The following is a 20,499-nucleotide window of genomic DNA, read 5'->3' as shown; positions in this document are numbered from 1 at the left end:
ACTGGGAAAGGTCTGCAGGTTGGTCTACCAGGGAGAAAAAATGCAGTGCAAGCAGGCACTGTAAATAGCCTCACTACAAAGAATAACAAATTTCCCTAGCACAATGGTCCAGATGGGTCATTTTCCCTGCTGAGAAGGACATCTGTGAGGACAGCTATGCTATCTGAGCTACAGAGAACACAGGTGGCAAGAAGCACAATGCTTGTGTCCTGCTCTTTGCCATGGGAGCCCCAGAGGGGGACCAAAATAAGGTGCCTCAATAAACAATTTACATGAATTGGAAGTACCAGGTAAAAGGAGGCTAAGCAGGCATGTGGTTGCTCCTGCACCAATGTGTGCAGGGCAGAGTGGAGAAAAACCTGCCCACTGAAAGCATTTAGGTCACACTTCTCCAGAAGTAATTGCAGTTGGTGCCAGTTCACCCATCATCAGCCGTGGCTCTGGAATTAAAACAAACCAGTGAGATTAGCCTAACGATGTAGGGAGCATGGACTCCTTGTTCCCTTCAAGAGCAGCACCTGAAGAGCCCATTCCCTTGGGGCCAGAAGGAGCTGAGTGAAGATCAAATCAAGTCTGTGTTAGCCAACACTCAGGAGCACAAGGTTTTCCCAGAATTGACTACATCATGGTTAACTCATCAGCTCAAACACCACATAGATAACTTGAGTTCTCACCCCCCACAGAATAAAACTCCTGAAAGAGCATGCTTTTTTCTTTCCTTGCACAGTTATGCAGGAATGTTCCTGAGCAAAGAGAGCCACAGATGCACAGGTGAGTCTCTTGCGCATCTGGGAACCAGCATGAAGGTAGACTTTCCCAGTCCTGTACCCATCCCTTGTCCATGTGTCCCACCCCTTCCCAAGAACACAGCACACTAGTCTGGGTCTCCTATCCACATTGCAGCTCAGGGCAGCTCATTTGCAAGAATTAACAACTGCAATCCTTTTTTTTTTTTTTTTTCTTTTTCCTTTTTCCCTATCTAGATGACCACCTGAACTCATAATCTTCATCTCTGTGTTTCTTCAAGCTCCCCCCACCTGGCAGCTCTACCTATTGGTCTGTTTATCAATTTCAAGAGTTTTTGGGAACAAAGGCTCTTTCTTACACCGCTCTGCTTGGCACCCGGAGCACTGAGCCCTGACCTCCACACTGCAGTTTCTTGATGTGAATGCATTGTGAACAAAACTGCCCACAGCACGAATGCCACTGCCACCAAACCACCAGCAGCCTTGCCCAGTGAGAAATATTTGCATGTGTCTGATGGATGGAGAAAAAAACATTATCTGCATATTCCTGAGGTTACAACACAACTGTGGTGGGGAGAGGAAGAGTTCGTGGACAAGCCTGCTCTTGCTCTCATCTTAACAGGTGTGTCCCTGCTTTGACCCACTTATTTCAGAAAATGAATGCTAAAATAATTTTTGTCAAGAGAGAAAACTGGAGCAGAATCAGGGACCAGAGCCATTTTGACAGCCCATTACTTTCTCTTTGGAGACTAACCAACTTCCAGATGAATGCTGCGGCACGCAGGGAGCCTGCTCAGCAGATAACACAACAAATCCCTGCTAAGGCTGGTTACCAACACAGCTGTCATTGATCATTGCTATGGATTTCACCCCCTGCCAGCCAAGCTCCCTCAGCTCCTCCAAGCCTTACCCTGAAGCCTTTTGCGTAGCTCTGGGACCGGGTAGCCTTCTGGCTCTTTTGGACCTACAGACCAGACCACCAGAAGCACTTTATCCACATCAGGATTCATTGCGCAAAGCAGCAAAGGTAGCAGATAAATGAACTTTCCCACCTCCAATGGCATTTTAATAACTACCACAAATACGGGGACATTGTTTTCTCATTTAAATGTGATTCCACAGCTGACAGGGAGGCATCTCCATCTCAGATCCTCAGTGTCTTACCCACACACAGAGATCTCCGCCTCTCTCACTTTTTCTTTGTGTTTTTTTTTTTTTTTTTTTTTTTTTTGTATGTGTGTTTATTCAGTACTCAGGTGCATCAGGACCTTGGCTATTGGGATGAGTTATTGCCCAAAGTCTATGATATAGAAATCTATATCTAGATTTGGACTGAGTATCTCAAGCTGATCCAGTTTACATGAAACAGAAGAGTAAAAAGCAAGCAGCTCTGTGATAAAACCTTTTTAGTTTTTAAAGAGCAGATCTTTGGAATACCAGGCAAAACAGTTATAAAGCCAACAAGAACAAAGAGCTCAGGGAATTACTGCAGAAAAGACTTTGAATGTACATCCTAAGTAAAAAAAACATCTGGAATCACCAAGCAAGGTGAGGAAATTAGAATAACAGGGCTCCTGACCAAACTGAGTGAATAACCACACCGAGAAGGCTATTACAGTCAAGCAGAGACTTCATCTTTGATACTGTTTTGGCATGAAGAAGAACATGGAAGCTGCGTCAGTGACAGGTTAGACAATACAGGGAAAAGAGGGTGCAGAGAAGGAAATGAGCATTTGAAGTGGAAACAAATCCAATGAGATTAATACGCTCCAATCAGAAAGGACAAGATATTTTTGATCCCAGAACAATGAAAAAATCATTGCATGATCACAGCTAACAACAGAGCTTTCGATAAAAACACCCATGAGGAAAAAGAAAGAGAGAAAGGAGCTGAAGCCAGGTGGCTGGCAAATAACAAAGGTAAGGCATGTACCTATTCTGAAAGAGGAAGGGAAGTGACCCATGTTAGATCTATCAGCCTGCCCTTACTACTACATAAGGCTTTCAGAAAACATTGGCAAAGAATAATGAGACTGGGAAATAAATGAAAAATGGGACAAAACACAACATGGGGTTGCTAAAGGCAGGTTACTGTCTGGCTATCAGGAATAACACCAGAGTGAGACCTTGCCTCACCAGGAGCATCAGACTGCAAGAAAATTAACATCTCTGGGTCAGAGAAATTTTTCCTTGCTTGCTACCAGAGCCTCAGGCACCCTGACAGGCAGCAGTGGAGCCATGGGCAGCTGCTTCTGAGTCCACTGCATACTCTCCTAGGCACCTGCACTTTGTGCAATGCAGGTCCAGGCCCTTGGACCCCAGGAACCAACTGTACTTCATCCCTCCATTTCGCATCAAGGCAGTGAAGAAGACACACAGCAGCGATTTTATCTCCCTGCTGCGGATCATTTCAGCCAGCTCCAGTCGCCAGAAGCTCTTGTCCATCTTTTAGGCTCAAGCATCTCAGGGCAGAGATTATCTGTGCACTCTCACGGCTTAACAGATGTTCCTGTAAGAGTGGCACCTACCAGCGAGGCACAGCCTGCACGTCCTGAGGAGTGTTCCCTCCCATGCAGCAAAGCAGGCTGCACCACCTTCTTTTCATTCTGTTACGCAAATGTGGTAAACAGACTGTACACAGATTTTCTTCCACAGCACGACACAAGTGTGTGTATCTGCAGTGATCTACCTCGCTGCATGACCTATCCTCTGATGCACCTATGGATGCACACGTGCTGCTCTTGCCCCCAGCACCCTCCTGCAAGAGGCTGCTCTGCAGAACCACCTCTCCATAGCACAAACATGGTCCAGGAGCTCGTCTCCCTCTTCCCACAACACCAGGAGCACTTCCCGGTACCCACTTCCATCAGGCTGAATGGGATGGAGGCCTGGGGACACAGAGAGGGGGATGGAGAGGGATGGGGAGGGAACGACTGTCTGAGAATCTGCAGCAGTGAAATGGTTCCCTCAGACAACTGCTGCAGAAAAGGCTGTGCTGAGGAGCGCGCCTGTCTCAACAAACCAGGTGGGGATGCACACAGGGAACACAGTGAGAGAGGCTGGGAATGATACCACAAACAACATATTTAGATTCCCTGACCACGAAGCCAGATTTCCTCCCCTGTGCCCTGTGTGTCTCTGACCCACAGCTTTCTGTTCCTCTAGCTCTGCAATGCTCCTCGCACCTGCCTTTTCTGCTCCAAGTTTCCTCTATAGCTCTGCCAAACACTCACCACTTTATCTATATGATCCCTACCATCCTGTGGCACTTGACAGGCCTAAAGATGCTTTATCTGCACTACTCTTGGGTCATTTCAATGCTAAGCTGCCCCAAGCACTCTGCCAAGCTGGCACACTGCAGAAGGGTTTTGTGAAGAGGTTGGACGTGCCAAGCTCACTCATTAGCAGCACTGCTAGGCAAGGCTCTAGGTGTTCGGAGGTTAAAAAAAAAATAAATGCAGAAGATCTTTATACTCCCCCATACTCCACACACCCTTAACAACACCCATCAATCCAGTCCCTGTATGATCTGTTTCTCAATAGCCAATGTTAATTTCACTTCCATTAACACCACGTTCCTCCCAAACACCTACAGTTGCAACCCCACATGCTCAGCATTTTCCATAAACCCAAAAGATTGCATCTTCTGTTTGCTTATTTACTTACATTACCACATTCCCATGTATACGTTCCCCTACAGCCACGTCACTGCATCGCAGATACCCAAATCATTCCTCCGTACCTTTGCCTTATTGTTCTCACTAGCTGTCATCCTGATCAGTCCATATCCCTTTCCCACATAGATCCTTCTCTTTGTTCAAGCTCTTCTCCTTTTGCATGTGCAGCAGCAATTTGATGGAAGGATTTGTGAAGGGGGTGGGGGTGGGAAAAGAAGGAGGAAGGCAGGGAGGAGGGAAAAGATGGATTTGGTTATAACAGAACCATGTAATTAAGCTCTAGTAACTGGTACCCAGCCCAGACCACTCATCTCAGTAATTAAAAATAGCAGTTCCTCCATTCTGAGATAACCTTTCTCATCTGATCGGCAAAAAGAGGCAGGGAGAAAGCATTCATTTACACAGCCAGCACAGACACACCCTGGGCAACACAAAGGATTCCAGTCTGCACAGATCCCAGTGTATCATTTTTTAGAAGAGCAAGGTTTTACCTGCCACACTATTTTATCCTAATGCCTTCTGAGCAATTGATTTACTCGTGTTAAAAAAGAAGAAAGCAAGAATTTGTTTTAAAAAGCCAAAAGCCATAATGACAGCAGCCCTTCCTGCGCTCGCGTCCTTTGTTTCTGCCTTTTCATGGAAGTGCTGTCTGTCAAAACAGCTTTTGAGCTGCACAGCAGCATCACCGCCGGGGATGCACAGAGAGCGTGACAGCTCGTGGGACCACAACAATCCGTGTGGGCTTGGCTGTCATGGCAGACACAATGGAGAGCTGTGCGACTGCACCAAGAGAGCACTGTTGGGGAGAAATGCGGATCGCCTCTGCACAACCAGCCCCGGACGTGACAACCGCTATTTCAGAGCCACAATGGACAAACACGCATTCTGCACAGCAATACTAGCCTCTTCACTCCCTTGCATAATTATAATCACGACAGCTCCAAAGCAACGCAGCCTCTGAACAGACAAAGCGATCCTAAAATCTTTAAGCTTCATTGGGTAGCTGGCAATCTCTGCAGTAACAAGCAAGCCAGACGCTTCACAGGACAATGGACGGTCTGAAAACCATCAGTAAGGCAAACGCCCACCCCGCTCATTTCTCCATCTCACCTTTCCACAGATCCTCTGCTCCCCGTCTCCTCTCCCTGCACACTCTCTGCTCCGGCAGCGCTGAGCACTCTGATTCCAGTGGGCTCCGTGCTCTCTCACCAGGATGCTGTGGGAAACACAGAGTCAATTATTTTTTTTTTTTTTGTTACAGCTGCATCCCTGGCAATGCAGAGGGTCTGCGCAATCACATCTCCAATGCTCCTGCTGCTGCTGCTGTGACGTTGCTGCGTGTGAAGGAGCAAGCATGCCCACAGCACAGCCACTCCGGCTTGCAATCAGTCCCTGTGGGACCTCAGACAAGGGAGGGCATAGGAGGGAGCAGAGAAGGAGAGGAAGGGAGAGAACAAATCAGGCTGGAAGATGGAGGATTGATTCTTACAGGAACAGGGAAATCAGGAAGGTAGCAGGAGGAGAAGCATAAAATCAAAGCCTATGCCATAGGACAGAGCTGAAGCATCTTATTAAGTGATGAGCTTGGGTTTCTGATGCTGCCTGACTGCAAGCTGTCTGATCTCTTCTGGCTTTGTAAATGAAAGCAAAAGGAACCAGACTGCTGTGTTTCTACAATTGATAATGGCAGCCAGAGCCCTTGGCGATAAAACTGCAAAGTAACGCACAGGAGGAGGAGGAGGATGGGAGGACTTAAAACTGAAAGATCAGGAAAACTACAAGAAGCTTCTTGAAGCTTCTTTTACATTTCTGTAGTGCATTGTCGTAGAGAGCTTCATCAACAGCACCTACACAGTGTCCCTGAAACGCAGTCACCCCCAGAGTGAGAGGCAGCCACAAGCACCTTGACAAGTGTCAAATACCTCGCAGTGACAAGATGTCTGAAGTCCAGGCTGTCACAAGGAATCTCAAGCCAAAATCCCAGCAACTATTAAGCAGAGCCTGCCATTATCATTCTACCCATAACCTGGACTAAGTCCTGGCATGCCCACAAAGCAATCCATGGCAGACTCTGATTCCTGAAACAAAGCTTTGCCACCTGCAAAAGGCCAGGCTCTCCTGTTATCCCAGGACTACATTAAAGGATTTTTCACCCCCTTCCTTTCACCAAAGGAACACCCTTTCACCAAAGCCACAACCTGTTCCATATGCAAGTCAGTGCAGCTCCTTATGAGGCACAGGAGGGACATGTGTGGCTCCTTTAGGGTTTCTCTTCTGGATAGAACCTGGAGCCCTCTCCTTCCTCCCCAGTGCCGTATTTTTTTTTTTTTTTTGGTCACATCTGGGCATAAGCACACATCCCACAAACCCAGATGTGCTCTAGGCTGTTTCAGGGGAGGTAATCCCAGCACTGGAGCAGCTCCTCTGAGGGAGCCATCCCGGAGGGACATCACCACCACCATCACTGCTCCCAGAGCCGCTGCCCTGTGCTTGGCAGAGCTCACAAAGCCAAGCATCTGTGGAGGAAGAAGCTCTGTGTCCACAAGCCAAAACCCACCTCCAAAACAGAGGGGAAAGGCAAGTCAGAGAACAGCTGAAAATGTCACACAGATGCACAGGGCAAAGAAAGGAAGAACCATCAAGGGCCTGATGCACTCAGAATGACAACCAAATAAAACAAGGCCACACAGTACTTTGCAGAAGCTTCTGCCCCTGGAGAGGTGGATGTAAAAAGCCATGACAGAAAGAGCCACTGAGACCCATCCCGCTGTGCTGTCAGCGCCAACCAAGGCCGGCTCCAGCAGGCGCCGCCGGCCCGCTCAACCAGAACAGGGAGGAAGGAGGTGGCCAGGCCCAGCCGCGGGCTCGGAGCAAAACAAGGGACACTTGTTACCCAGGAGACTCGTTCCCACAGCAGAGAGGAGAATGGAAACTATGTCAGTGCCCTCCCCAGTCCTCCGCAGGCCTTGCCAGCGCTGAGGGAGGCGGTAGAAATGCTGGCAGGCTGAGCGCTTGCCCGTCTCCCTGTCCCCACCATGGGACACCGGCATTGACCGACTGACCAAGGCAAATGCCTCCCTCAAGGGGCAGATCTGCACGCCAAGGCTGATGGAGTTTGGGGCTGTTTTGTTAAAAAAAACAGAGGCAGTAATGCATCAGGCAAAGGGCTCCCTTGGAAACATGACTTTTCAACTGTTTCCCTACATAAACATCTGTGCCTTCCTCCCCAGCACGGTTATTCAGTTCAGCACTTTCCCCATGCTCGTGTGGCCTCAGATAGGCCTCTGGCTTATCAAGAAACATTAATCTTATTACCTATATGCATCCCAGTTGGGGGGCAGGGGTTTTGCCATCTCACTTCATTCCCCCTTGCTCCAAAGGGATGTCTCTGAGACAAGGCAACCCCATCCACCACCATCCCAGCTGTTTCAGGAATGCCAGACAGAGGGATGTTGGTTGCAGCTGAACCAACAGTATGGTCCTTCTCACCTGGAGCAAGGAGCAACAGAACACACAGGCCATCAGGAAAGCAGGGAGTGCTGTAAACTTTATAAAAAGTCCTCAAAAAGGAAAAAAAAAATCATTCCTCATCCTTGCAAGCCCTGCTCTTTGAGGTCAAAGAACATTTCTTTCTCAAACACAGAGATCAATACAGGCTAATCGTTACCAATGTGCACTTGACAATTTTTCTGTTCGCTGTGAAGTGGGAACAAATATGGGAGTTCTTGAACGACAGGTCAAAAATCCAACCAGACAGAGGAAAGCACACGGTAGTGTCATGCTAGTGCCTGACCTCTCAGTTCCCACATTCTCCCCAGAGGATCACCTATCGATCCCTGCTGAGCCTGCCTTCACAGAGTCACAAAATCATAGAATCATTAAGGTTGGAAAAGACCTCCAAGACATCTGGTCCAACCATCCCCTACCACCAACGTCACCCACTACACCCTGTCCCCAAGCACCACGTCCAACCTTTCCTTGAACATCCCCAGGGATGGTGACGCCACCACCTCCCTGGGCAACCCGTCCCAGTGCCTGACTGCTCTTTCTGAGAAGAAATGTCTCGTCATTTCCAACCTGACCCTCCTCTGGTGCAACTGGAGGCTGTTCCCTCTAGTCCTGTCACTGGTTATCAGAGATAAGAGGCTAACCCCCAGCTCCCCATAACCTCCTTTCAGGTCGCTGTAGAGAGCAATGGGGTCTCCCTTTCAGAGCAGGTCTCAGGACAGAGGCACAGGAGCCTGTGGGGCTGTGCAAATCACAGACACAATTGTAACAGCAGGATTCACCAGACACCCACCCCATGGTGGTCTTGCCCCAGCAAGACCTGCATATGGCCCAGAACAGCAGTAGTGATTTATTCAGGGCTAGCAACCCCAGGGAGAGTCACAACTCCAAATCAGAAATTGGCTTGAAATGAGAAAGTTGTTGCTGTTTTTTACCATCCCCCCCCCCCAAAAAAAAAAAAAAAAAGAACATTTCTTGTTTGCTAACCATTGTCTAACAGAATTAATTCCCAAATTCACTTCTCCGATGTTTAAGAACCTTCTCTAAATTTCTGGCTTATCTTTATGCATGTGTTGCTCACCCCTATTCACTCCTGTTCCAAAAATGATCTTTAACGTCAGCATTTATCCAGACTGTGTTTAAAGTTATATCATCCCATTTCTTTAATCACTTTGCATTAGATAGGCTTTCCATGCTTTGATCATAAGTAACCCTTCTCTGGACATGACCCAGTTTAAATACAGTCTTCAGAGTGTGATGGGAAATGTTGACAATCTTCCAAGCCAGATCTCACCATGCCTTAAAACACAAAAATGTCCCTATTCTCTGGTACAAATAATTTTCTAATATGTCACAGTGGATGACATTTATCTTTTCATGGCTGCTCACAGTTATCCTGAAGGTCACTGATAGATCCTGGGTTTTTCTCCATCTCTCTCACTTTCCCCAGTGAGCTCCTAGCTGGAGCTGAACTTTTTGTTCATTTCTCATGCACACAGCCATGCAAGTTTGAACTACCCAGTTCCTGTTTGTATTATTCCTTAAGGTCATCCCAGCTCTTCCTGCTGAATAACCATAAACTGCTTCTGAATTGATGAGGCTTTTTGACTCTGTGTTTAGGAAACATCATTAACAATATTATTTTTCAGTGCTCAGAGCATTAAATAGCTTTTATTTCAGGGCTATTCTGTATCAACAACTTCCCTTCAGACCAGTAGTTCCTCTTTCAACGTTCTGGTTACTCTTCCTTTAGCCTGTTTGCTGCTCATTACCTCTCAGCAAAGGGCATTATTGACTGAAGAAGTCACAAGTCCACATACGTTCAAGGGGAATCGGGACAAGCACTTGAGAGATCCATTTCAGGTTACTAAACAGATAAAATACAACAGACTTAGCAAATCACTGAAAAAAAAATAATGATTATTGAGATATCGTATCTGCTTGCCTTGCTCTCACTCATCACTAGCTGACCACCTGCAACCTCTTTTGATAAATAAATACTGGGCTAGGTGGATTCTTCATCCGAATCACTATAGTGATTTTCTTCTTCTGTGTACTGAGGTTGAATCCTTCCTAATGTTAGCGGCTGCTGCCTTACTGCCCAGGAATGGAGACAGTTATAAGTTCCATAAAAAGTCACAACTAACAGATAGGGCTAGCTCTGGCATGGCTCCCACTGGGCTGGGCTGAGTTCCACATACCTCAACAATACTGAGATGGCTACGGGAAATCCAAATCCAGCCCACAACCAGCTTGTCTGTCTCCAGTCCCCTGCAGCCCAGTATGCTCATACTGTTCCTCCAGGAGAGAGCTACTATCAGCATTTTAAGTGTGGGAGACCAGGGCAAGAAGGAGATTTGAATCCTTGGAAAGCTGTGGGGAAGGAAGAATTGATCCAAGAATGCCAGTGCCCATCTTTCAGCCCTAATACTCAGCTCTCCCCATGCAGGAGAGCATGAAATAGGCAAACATTTTTAGACAGAGGGAAATCAGGACAGAAACAGTGGAACAGTTCCTGAATTTCTGTCTGTAGTCTCAGCTTTATTCTGATAAACAAAGCTCAAAAAGCTGTACAGTATACTTTAAATTAAAGCAAAACCTGGATGTAACTAATGCACCCTGAGATTTCAAAGTGCCTGAAGGAGGAGCTGAGCTGTAACAGCAATGCTGTTTCTTCAAGCATGTACTCAAATATTGATGATACACTGACTGGGAATAAAAACTCTTTCACCAATCAAAACATTGGCAAAGAAATAGAAGGGGTATTGTTACCAAAAAAAGATACACCTTCTAATCTGACAATCAACCACTTGATCTGAGCAGCCCATGTTAACAACAGATATGAAGGTGTAACTGGTTTCACTTCTGTTAAAAATCAATTTTCAAAAATGGGAACAATCCTGTCTCTACAGCACAATTCACCTAAAGCACTTTAACTAACACATTTTCACCATAAACTATGAGTTCCCCACTGCCATGAAGAAAGTCCTAATTTCCTACATTTTATGTCGAAGCTGGTTGGCAGCCACGGTTCTGCTGTACTCATTGCTTCATATTCTGACCGCAAATAAAAATTGTATACTTCCAGCTCAGCAGCTGAGAAACTGCAGGGCTGAGCTGAATCTGTGCAGCCCTGAGATGGTTTGCTATCTGCACACTAAGCACAACCAGAGACTGCTGCGTACACAGCAAGCATTGCTCAAGAAAGGTGGCTGCTTCTGGTTCCCATGATGTACACTGAAGTGACATTTCCTTCCCTCTGCAGGGGAATCGCCTGGCTGGCTCCAAGTGAGGGTGGCTGCGCTGCAAACAAGCCTCTGCTCAGAGGCAGTAAATGGGTGGGACGTAGCACAGCAAACAGGAAAGGGTCAAGCAGGAAAGGAGAAAAACGTCACTCTTGGACACAAGAGAGGCCACATCCAAGAATGGAAAAAGCCTCCTGTTTTAGTACTGAGTCATAAATATTCCAGTTTTCCAAGGCAACAGCAAGTATGAAGATTGCTCTGGATTTCACGCAGAAAACCCACACTCGCCTCCCTCTGCGCATGCCTGTGCACTTCTCTGCCATCGCTGCTCAGAGCAACAACAAAAGCCAAGCACGGAGAGCTGTCAGCTCACCACAAAGTGTTCCAGCAGATCTCCCCACTCTCAAACACTCCCACCTTTACCATGAAACCCAGGGAGCACACAGCTACCAGCTGATTTATTAGAGATGCGTGATATTAATTTTGTTTATACTGCTTTTTTTCCTAAGGTTGTACATTTATCACCCAAACTTGACATGCTCTGAAGTGATACCTGCCCCAGCTTGCTATGTTTTAATGCTAAATAAAGCAACCCTTAGTACTTCTGCAAAGTGCTCTGATTAGAAGAGACCATTGAAGGTACACCCAAAACCCGTCCCTCAGCAGCAATGCAGAAGCACATGAGTGGCAGATTATAAGACGCCAGTGCCACACAGAAGACTGCGTGTGTTCATGGACACCCACATCCCAGTAGGTGCTTAGAAAAGCTGCAAAGAGGAGACAAAACAATTAAGGGGGAGCTGTTGAAAACGTCTGCTAAAAAGCCCGTGTATCGCAGGCTTGTAACTAAATCCTGGAGACTCAGTCCACCTCTCAGGCATTTAACCTGCTGACTGAAATGGAGTGGTCGTCTCTTAATCTTCGTCTGTACCATCTGTTTGCTGAAGGGAAAAGGTCTGTACATAAACAGCAAATGGACATAAATTATAATCATTACCATGACACCTCACACAGCACAGACTGCACATCCTCACCCATAATCATCATGCATGACCTGCTCATTCAGAAGGGATTTGTGGTTACCATAGATCACAGGCTGAACTTGAGTAATAGTGGCATTTTGCTTTGAAGCAGACAAACAATAAGTCCGGCTGTGTGGACAGGCATGCCATACGCAAGACATGGAGTAATCTTTCTTCTCTACCCAACATTGGTACGTGCCCCAGCTTTCCACCAGCCTGGCAAAAGTATAGACAAACTGGTGACAGTTCAAAGACAGCAACAAAAACCAGAAAGGAGTAAAATGCAAAGCAAGTGGGTTAGCTGTCTGTAGAAAACTAGGGGGTACATTAAAGCAGTTCTGAAATGCATAAAAGGCTGCTGCCAAAAACAAGTTAATAAGCCATTCTCCACATCCCAGGGCAACAGGAATAGGCTGCCTGACAGGCAGCGAGGGAAGTTTAGGTTAAACACCAGTAATGACAGATAAAACATTCATTATTCCACCAAAAAAACACAGCAGTCAGGAGATAAGACTGGTTTTCTTCATACTATGCATGGTTCTGTGTGTCTCAGAAGCTCTTTGCGTTACTTATTTAGAGGTAGGCATTCCTGCTGGTTTTCATAAGCCCTTAGTGTGAGAAATTGGAAAGGTGTTTATTTTTTTTTGTCTGGGTTTGCTGACAAAGAAATGCCCAACTCAGGATCCAGGCCAACTCTGTGTGCCACAGCATTAGGGGAAACTGAAGAAGGGAAGGGGCAGGACTGTAAAGACATGGGATGCAGCAGTGATGTCCCAGTCCCTGGGAGCTTCTCAAGAGAGGTGAGATGAAGAAACATGAGGAATGGCATTGTCTGAGTAACCTATGCCTGGGTTAGGAAGATGTAATTGCATGACTTCTGGAGGTCTTATTCTCATATGATTTCTGTTTGATTCAGAGGACCAGGAAGCCTCTAATGCAGGATTAAAAGCCTAGAGCAGTTTATTCAGGTAGAATACCTGGCCAAAGAGAAATATGCTTCTGGAAAGACAGCAAACCTACAGGTGAAGACTGAGAGTGTAAAAGCATCCCATGCCAGCTGATCCAGTAGCTATTAAAAACATGCTCGAGTTTGTTTTTTCTAAATGGAGTAAGTTCAATAACAGCTTTCAGCCAGTGGATTCATCCTCATTTCATCCACCACAGTGAAGAGACATCGCTCATAAATTTGGTCTTGTTGAAGGTGACCCCTGACCACAGCTGATAACCCTCCTAACTTTCTCTTTGGTGATTATGACTTCTTCCCATCTATAGGGCAGGCTGTACGGGACTGCCAGTCAGCTGCACTGTAGGTCTCCGTGTCAGGTCAGCCCGTGATTAAACAACCCTTTGGCTTTATGTGCTTACAGGTGTATGCTTAATCAGGACAAAGTCTAATCTGCAGCATCTAGCTGCAGTGTGGCCAGTTGTGCAAGGCCTGCGTCCTCTGCACACACGTTCCACCCAGCAGGCAGCTGTCCTTGTGCAGACAGGCACGGGAGCACACAGAGCCAGACCTGGGAGGTGTGTGTCCATGCACTGTGTGCAGCAGTTTTGCTCAGGATGGAAAAAGACCCATGGCGAAGGAAATGCTATAAAGGGGATTCGTGCGTGGGAGTAAATCCTGATGTGCTCTTTAAAATAGAAAGGAAAAGCTGGTAGAGGCAAAGCCTGGGCTCACACAGTGCCCGTGACCTGGCGTTGGTGGCAAAGCAGGTCACAGGAGACTCCTGACAATCTCATTGAGTTTAGACTGCAGCAGGCAGACCGAAATAGGGCTCTACCCTCAGGTGAGGTAGCCTAAAGAGACGGTGCATGATGCTCTGTGATGCTCACCAGGGAGATATTTCAGCACTTCAGGAATTGCTGGAAACTGTGGTGTGGTGCCCTGGCACCTCACAGAAACACATCAGCAAACAGCCAGCAAAGAGGTGCTTCAAGATGGCAAACAAGGTCTTGTGTCCCCATGCATCCCAGACACATTCCAGCCATGGGAACAGGAGCATACCAGGGTGGAAAGAGCGCTGAAAGTGCCCTCAGGAGCTCCGTAATGATAATACACGGTGCCTTGGTGCAGACCTAATAATAAACAGCAATGATGATGACTCAGAGACCTCTTATGTTGGCTGGACATGGGAGAGGAGCAGGAAGGAGCAGAGGAATAGAAGAGAAGGATGCCCCTGATTGAAGGTTAGCAGGTTATTCTGCCTCACAATATCTGGGAAAAAAAAAAAAAAAAAAAAAAAAAAAAGAGGAAGACGCTTTTCATCTCTGTAATATTTTTCCACCTCTGGACAGTTCTGAAGTCTGTACTTTCAGTGCACTCCATTGAATGCAACCCTTAAGAAAGCATTCCAACCAGTGCACAACCTCATCAAGAGCCTTAGCAAGGAAAAGAGAAGGAAGAGAGAAGCCCAGCTAAATGGCCAGAAGGGGAGGAGAGCAAGTGAGAGCTGGGCACAGTAGATAAGACAGCCAGAGCCAAACCACAAGCAGCTGCTGTGCTCTCACCAATTCTCAGTGCAACGGCTGGAGAAAACTCCTGGCTACCATGTTCTAGCAGGACCCTTCCTCCATCCCAGGGAACACCGCCAGGATGAGTATCCCCACATCAGAAGAGGTGAAGCATGGAGTGACAAGCAGCAGTTGTGACCTTTTCAGCAGTTTTTGCACGCCCGCTGCTTTCACAGCAATTTTCTGTATCAGCTTAAAATAAACCCAGTCCTTCAGAAAGTAATGTATTTAGAGATTGCAGAAGTATCTGGCCCTTCCTCTTCAAAGCCAAAACGAGCACAGATGTATCTGGAGATACAAATACGGAGGCCTAGGAGCTATCAGGAGGGATTAATGTTGTAGTTCTGTTTCAGACACTGAAACAGAAGTGTGGTCTCCTTGCCCACGACACATCTGCCTTCAAATCAGAGCAGTTAGGTTAGCCCAAGCACTGCCCCATGACTGCAGCATGTCTCTGCTCTTTTCCTCTTCTTCCATGCAGAAGGCTCCACATATGAAGCCACATCACAGCATTATTATTAGACCAGCAGAGCTACAACACCTGTCTACAGGACTGAGCGTCTTCTGATGGAGCTCCTCTGAGCACAAGCCCTCCAAGATGCATTTCTACAAGCTCTGGGCTCCATACACAAAAATGCAGGGGGGTCTGCTGCTCTGGCCCACACGACCTGAAAACAGGAGAGAGGCTGATGCTCCAGCAGCCTGAGAGCAGGAGAATTACATACCTAGCACAGGATTTGAGCATCAACAGGCAAAACCCAGCCTGAGGGTAACAAACTGCAGCTCTCAGCTCCCCAGTGGGATGGGGAGCTCTTACACAGCCCCAGGAGCACAGCTCCCCAGCATCTCTGCAGTCTCTGCAGAGGGGTCTGGTTTCCAGTTAGAGGCACCAACTAGCCCATTAAAAGCGCAGAATTTTGCAATTATTTTTCATGGTTATATGGATAGCAAGGATGTCCAGAGCTATAGATGTTAATTCTACATACAGACATAGTTCGACATAATTTAATATGCCTTCTGCAACTAAACCAATCTCCAGCTCAGCATAAGCCTAACACAGGGCCAGAATGCCTACATATGCCACTGCTATGGCACAAGACATTGGAGGAGCAGCTAGATCTGGCCAGTGGCAGGCAGCTGGCAACAAGTCAACCCCTCCTGGCATCTCCTCCTGATATTATGCCTGCCATTAGACCCAGAGATAATGCACAGGACATGCAGGGAAAGCTCTGTAGCAAACAGCCTAATTAGAAGTGCAAGTCTCACATCCTCTTGGGGAACAGCAGATCTGCTGAAGGTCAGCATCCCCTGTGGTCAGCACGGCAGCGAGGACAGGGAAGCAGCAGGAGCCCTGCTGGCCCCCCTCTGCTGCACCCACCCAGGAGCCAGGGCTCTCTATGAAGAGCCCCAAGACACCATCCCCGAACCGACGCCAGCGTTTGGGCAGGGCTTAGTGTTATTTTTAACACTTGTGCACATACCTCTTTGGATGAATCCTGGGAGAAGCTTGTCACCAAAATAGTATGCTGTGGGCACTATTTATACACCCACTGGCAGCAGAGCAGGGTGCGCAAATGAGGGAAGGCTGGAAGACCCCTCCCTCCCCTCCTCAATGCTTAGGAACTGGGGGTGCAGGGCGCCCTAAAACAGGTTTTGTTACTCGGGTCAGTCCTCAGAAGGAAAGCATCACCTGCAGGAGGCCCCCAGGGACAACAGCAGCCTCAGGCCTTTCCATAGCAAAGCACACCACCTTCGGGGACTAAAGGAAAAAGAAGATACCCTTTTGAGACTATTCAGGGAAAGGAGACTCTTCCCTTGTCTAATTTTATATGGTTATTCTAGAAGATTTGCTTCTCCCTTGCCATTTCCATGCCTACTGAAATTCCTTGTTTTATGTCTTTTGTGGGTCTCTTCTCCCTCTGCCCTTCTCCCAGGACACATCCAGACTGCTCCCTACTTCCAAAGTGACCCTCCTGTCACCTGGAGAAGCAGGTGACACAACTTGTAGAAAATGCACAGGGTGCAGCACAGGAAGAGAGAAGAGAGACAGGCTCTGGGGTATCAGAGCACCATGCTGGAGCAGAAAGGGAGACAGGGTTTGATTTTCCAGTGTGTAGGTACAAACAAGGTGGATTTATGCGTTTTGTTCCCGTGTAGCAGCATACCACCTGGTCATCAGAGCCACAGCAGAATACAGAATCAAACCAGATACGCACTGCTCCTTGGAGCACTCTCTCCAGGTGGGACAGGACAGATCACACCCCTTTTAGCAGAGCAGCTGGAAGGGATCAGCTCCTACCTTGCCAGACACAATCTCCCCAGATGTCAGGCTCAGCTCGCTGTGGCTGGGAGTCGGGCACGGCAGGAACTGCATGAGAGCAGCAGGAGGAACACAGCACGCAGAGCCAGAAATCATCCAAAGCAAACCCAGCTTGTCCCCGCGCTGTCCTGGGGATCAGTGAGCCTGGCTGGGGGGAAACTCCACAGGCAGCCCCTCCTGTTGCTGCAGGATGGTGGGGCGCACTGACAAGGCTCTTCTTCCAGGCAGGAGCTGGCTCAGGGACTCCTCCAGCCACCGGTCACCTGCCTCTCCTCGGGGACAGCGGTGCCAGGGTGCTCACCTTGCTCCCTGAGCAACTGGGCAGGAGAGACAAGTGAGGGCTGCAGGCTGCCGGCCATGCAAGAGCCGGATTGCTAATGAAAGCCCCAGTGTAAATACAGATGCCCTCTGGAGAGGACTAAAGCAGCAATGCGGCTCGTGTTACAGAGAGCCATTTACAGCGAGCTCAGAAAGAAGGCAGTGTGATGGGGCTGTGCCGCCGACCCCACCGCCTGCCTGCTCCTGCAGCGGGGTGGGAGGGCAGCTGCTGGACGTGGGGACGCCCAGCTCCATGATCCTACAACTCCAGGCACAGCAACTGCTAGCAGGAACGCAGTTTTCCACCCTACACCCAACACGAGATACTCCAGCCCCACAGCTCCTTGGCACACACTGCTCCAGTGGCACATCACGGCTGGGAAGAAAAGCATTGCCCCATACACGTGTGTGTGTGAGGCCAGCTCATGGGGCAGCAGTCCACCCTCACCATCCATCTCCCCATGCACAGGGACTCCCCGGTCACTGGGATTTACCCAGTTCACTGCCTCTGGCACCTCCTGCTAGGGTTCTTCTTTTCCCTCCCATTTCAGGGTAATTTATCAGCTGGATTGCAGCTTGGACCAGATAAAGAAGATGGGGAGGATAGGGACCAGTTCAGCAGAGCAGCAATGTGTCAGAGGGTTTGGGGGCTTTGCTTTTTGTCCCCACAGCTGGAACCAGCAGTTAGAGGGGTTTAGCAGGTTTCAGCTACCACCCACTAAAAGACCTCAGCAAGAGGCTGAGCAGGAACTGTTTCAGGGTGCATACCACAGCGGGCACGGCCTATTTTCAGTATGCCTGATGCCAGACAGGCACACAGCTCACATCAGGGACCTCTGGGAGCCACCAGTGACAAAGAACAGGGAGCCCACAGAGTTCGGTAGCAACTGATGGGTATGCTGTAGAGGCTGGGGAGATCTCTGAAAAAAATACCATCTAGCCTCAAAAGAAAAAGGTTGAAAACAGCTGACTTAGGTCAATCACATTGGTGAATACTGTTAACCTAGCTATAAGGAGGGCACAGGGACCCCAGTGTAACAGGTCTATGTGCTGGTGATGCCTACAAGCATGGCCCAGCTAGCGAGGCATTAAGCCAGCCCGAAATACTCCCTATTGATGAGAGCAGCCTGGCTGCATCACCTGCTGTCTCCTGTCCCCAGAAAAAAAGGGGAAGGACAGTTGTTGAGGTTAAAACTCCTTGCTCTGCACCTGCTGATAGCCCTTCCCCAGGCTACAGTGAGCAAGGTGCTTTGTGCTTTTCCCCTCCACCACGGCACAGCCCAGCTGTGTTTGGGATGGGATGCTCTCCCAGCTCTGGGATGCTCTTGCACAAAAATAAAGGGAAAACTTCACGATGTAACAACAGTAAATCTGGTGCCAGGTGCCAATCCCCAGCCTGTCAGAAACAAATTGAAGACAGGACTGGGTCTCCAAGGACCTGTTCATCAATAGGGGCTCCATAGAGAGGCTGCCTCTCCAAACATGATGAGCCTTCATGATTTATTCCTGCACAGTGACAGACTGGTTCACTGCTAATCAAGACAACACCAAAGCCATGTCTTCAACCAATTGGCTTATGCAGCCAAATTGGTCTCCACCAGGGAATGGCTAACCTCTGGATAGTCCCAAACAGTATTAAAACCATTCACAACAACCCAGGCTCAAATAAAGCAGCTGAGAGTGTTTAGATCAAAGCTGCAGTAAGGCTTACAGCATCGGCAGCAACTGCAGTCCTGCTGAGGCACAAGTGAGAGCCCTGCAGCACCCACAGCCTGCCACGAGCACTGACCTCGGCTGGGAAACACTGGCTGCAAGCTCTCCCCTTTGCCTTCAGGAAGGTGATACCCACAGAAGATGGGGTTTAGGCATCTGCACAGCCTGGCCTCATTTTGCCTTGGAAGCTGCTCCTCCCTACAAGCACTGCTCCACCTCGGTCTGACCTGCTGCCCACGGTCACTGGAGGAATCCAGGCAGTACCAGAGAGGACAGGCACGGTCAGCATCGCTTCGTGGGAGTTTACTTTCCCAGCTCTAGCTGTGTAAGACCTCAAGCAGACCACCACCCCGTCCCGTGCCTCAGTTTCCCCGCCTGTGAAAGAAGCACCATAACACTTACCAAGCTCCTGCAGCTGTTGTGAAGTTAAGTTCACCACGGGACGCTTGCAGCCTGGAAATAGTTACAAGCATTCTGCAAAGCTCATTTTCCACCCCTAAAGCAGGCTCCTTGTGGCTTTCCCAGGCTCATGCGCTTCCTTCGCCCTCACCAAGACATGTAGGCAGCAAAGATCCCCATCGGCCCCAAAAGCAGGAGCTGGGGTGCCTCTCCCAGCTGTGCCCAGGCCATCTGCCAGGCAGGAATGCAGAATATCAGCTGAGGGCTGGAGAAGAGCTGTCAAGGCAGCGGAAGGGCTGGGGCTGCACCATGCTGGAATTCCAGCAACGCGCAAGCACCCGCCCGCCCGCCCCAGTAACGACTCCTCCCTGCCCCAGACCAGGCTGAATCACTGGAAATACCAAAACAATGATGAGGTCACGTTCCCCAAGCAAGGAACCAGAGCCAGATATAGAGGCAGGGAGAAGCATGCTAAAAAGGGACTCGATGTACAGGCTGGAGGCTCTGGCAGACAGGCACCCCAGGCATTTGTCTCGTTTAAAAACAGCTTGAGGCTGCCAAGAGGCTTTTTTTTTTTTTTCTTTTCCTTTTTTTTTTTTTTCTCTCTCTCTCTGCAGGGAGCAGGGAGCTGGGCAACGCTACAGGGGCTTTAAACTCTTTATGTGGCCTACTGAAAGAGGCACAAACGTTGGAGTGCATAGATTTGCATTCAGCTCTTTACAAGAATTAGGCAGAAGTAAAATTGTGACTCAGTTCCACGTCCAGCATCCCCCAAATCTCCATCTTGCTGTGATGCCAGACTCAGGCTTCAGCAGCTAAGAATCCACCTGCAACAAGCTGAACAGCAGACAAAAATTGCATGACCATTGCTGTCTGGTTGCTTTTTCTACAGCCTCAGCCAGCTTCCACAGAAACAAAACATTGGTTTGGTAAGTTTTCAGTGGGGTGAGCAGCAAAATAACAGCAGCTCCTGCTAGTGCTCCTAAAAGGAGCATCTCAGGCATTCTGCCATCAGCAAGGCAGTGCATTTCCAGCCCTTCC

At 48.4% G+C, this 20,499-nt stretch overlaps 1 protein-coding gene across 10 annotated transcripts in view; it reads right to left on the bottom strand.

Moving 5' to 3' along the window:
- The window catches only part of RUSC2 (RUN and SH3 domain containing 2), a 52,878-nt gene that overhangs the window by 26,563 nt on the left and 5,816 nt on the right, over window positions 1–20,499 (bottom strand). For 3 of the 10 annotated variants that reach the window (XM_038169793.2, XM_038169790.2, XM_038169800.2), the window contains exons 1-2: window positions 19,462–19,806; window positions 5,534–5,639 (exon numbers count right to left, since the gene is read on the bottom strand). The gene's annotated coding sequence lies outside the window, so the exon portion shown is untranslated. Of the gene's footprint in view, window positions 1–5,533; window positions 5,640–17,007; window positions 17,378–19,461; window positions 19,807–20,499 lie in introns of those variants that run through there. The other 7 variants (XM_038169799.2, XM_072030893.1, XM_072030892.1 and 4 more) reach the window with 4 other exon arrangements.

This window comes from Anas platyrhynchos, chromosome Z, assembly GCF_047663525.1.
Source record: "Anas platyrhynchos isolate ZD024472 breed Pekin duck chromosome Z, IASCAAS_PekinDuck_T2T, whole genome shotgun sequence".
Classification (NCBI taxonomy): Eukaryota; Metazoa; Chordata; class Aves; order Anseriformes; family Anatidae; genus Anas; species Anas platyrhynchos.
This window is presented reverse-complemented; position numbering and strand designations above follow the sequence as displayed.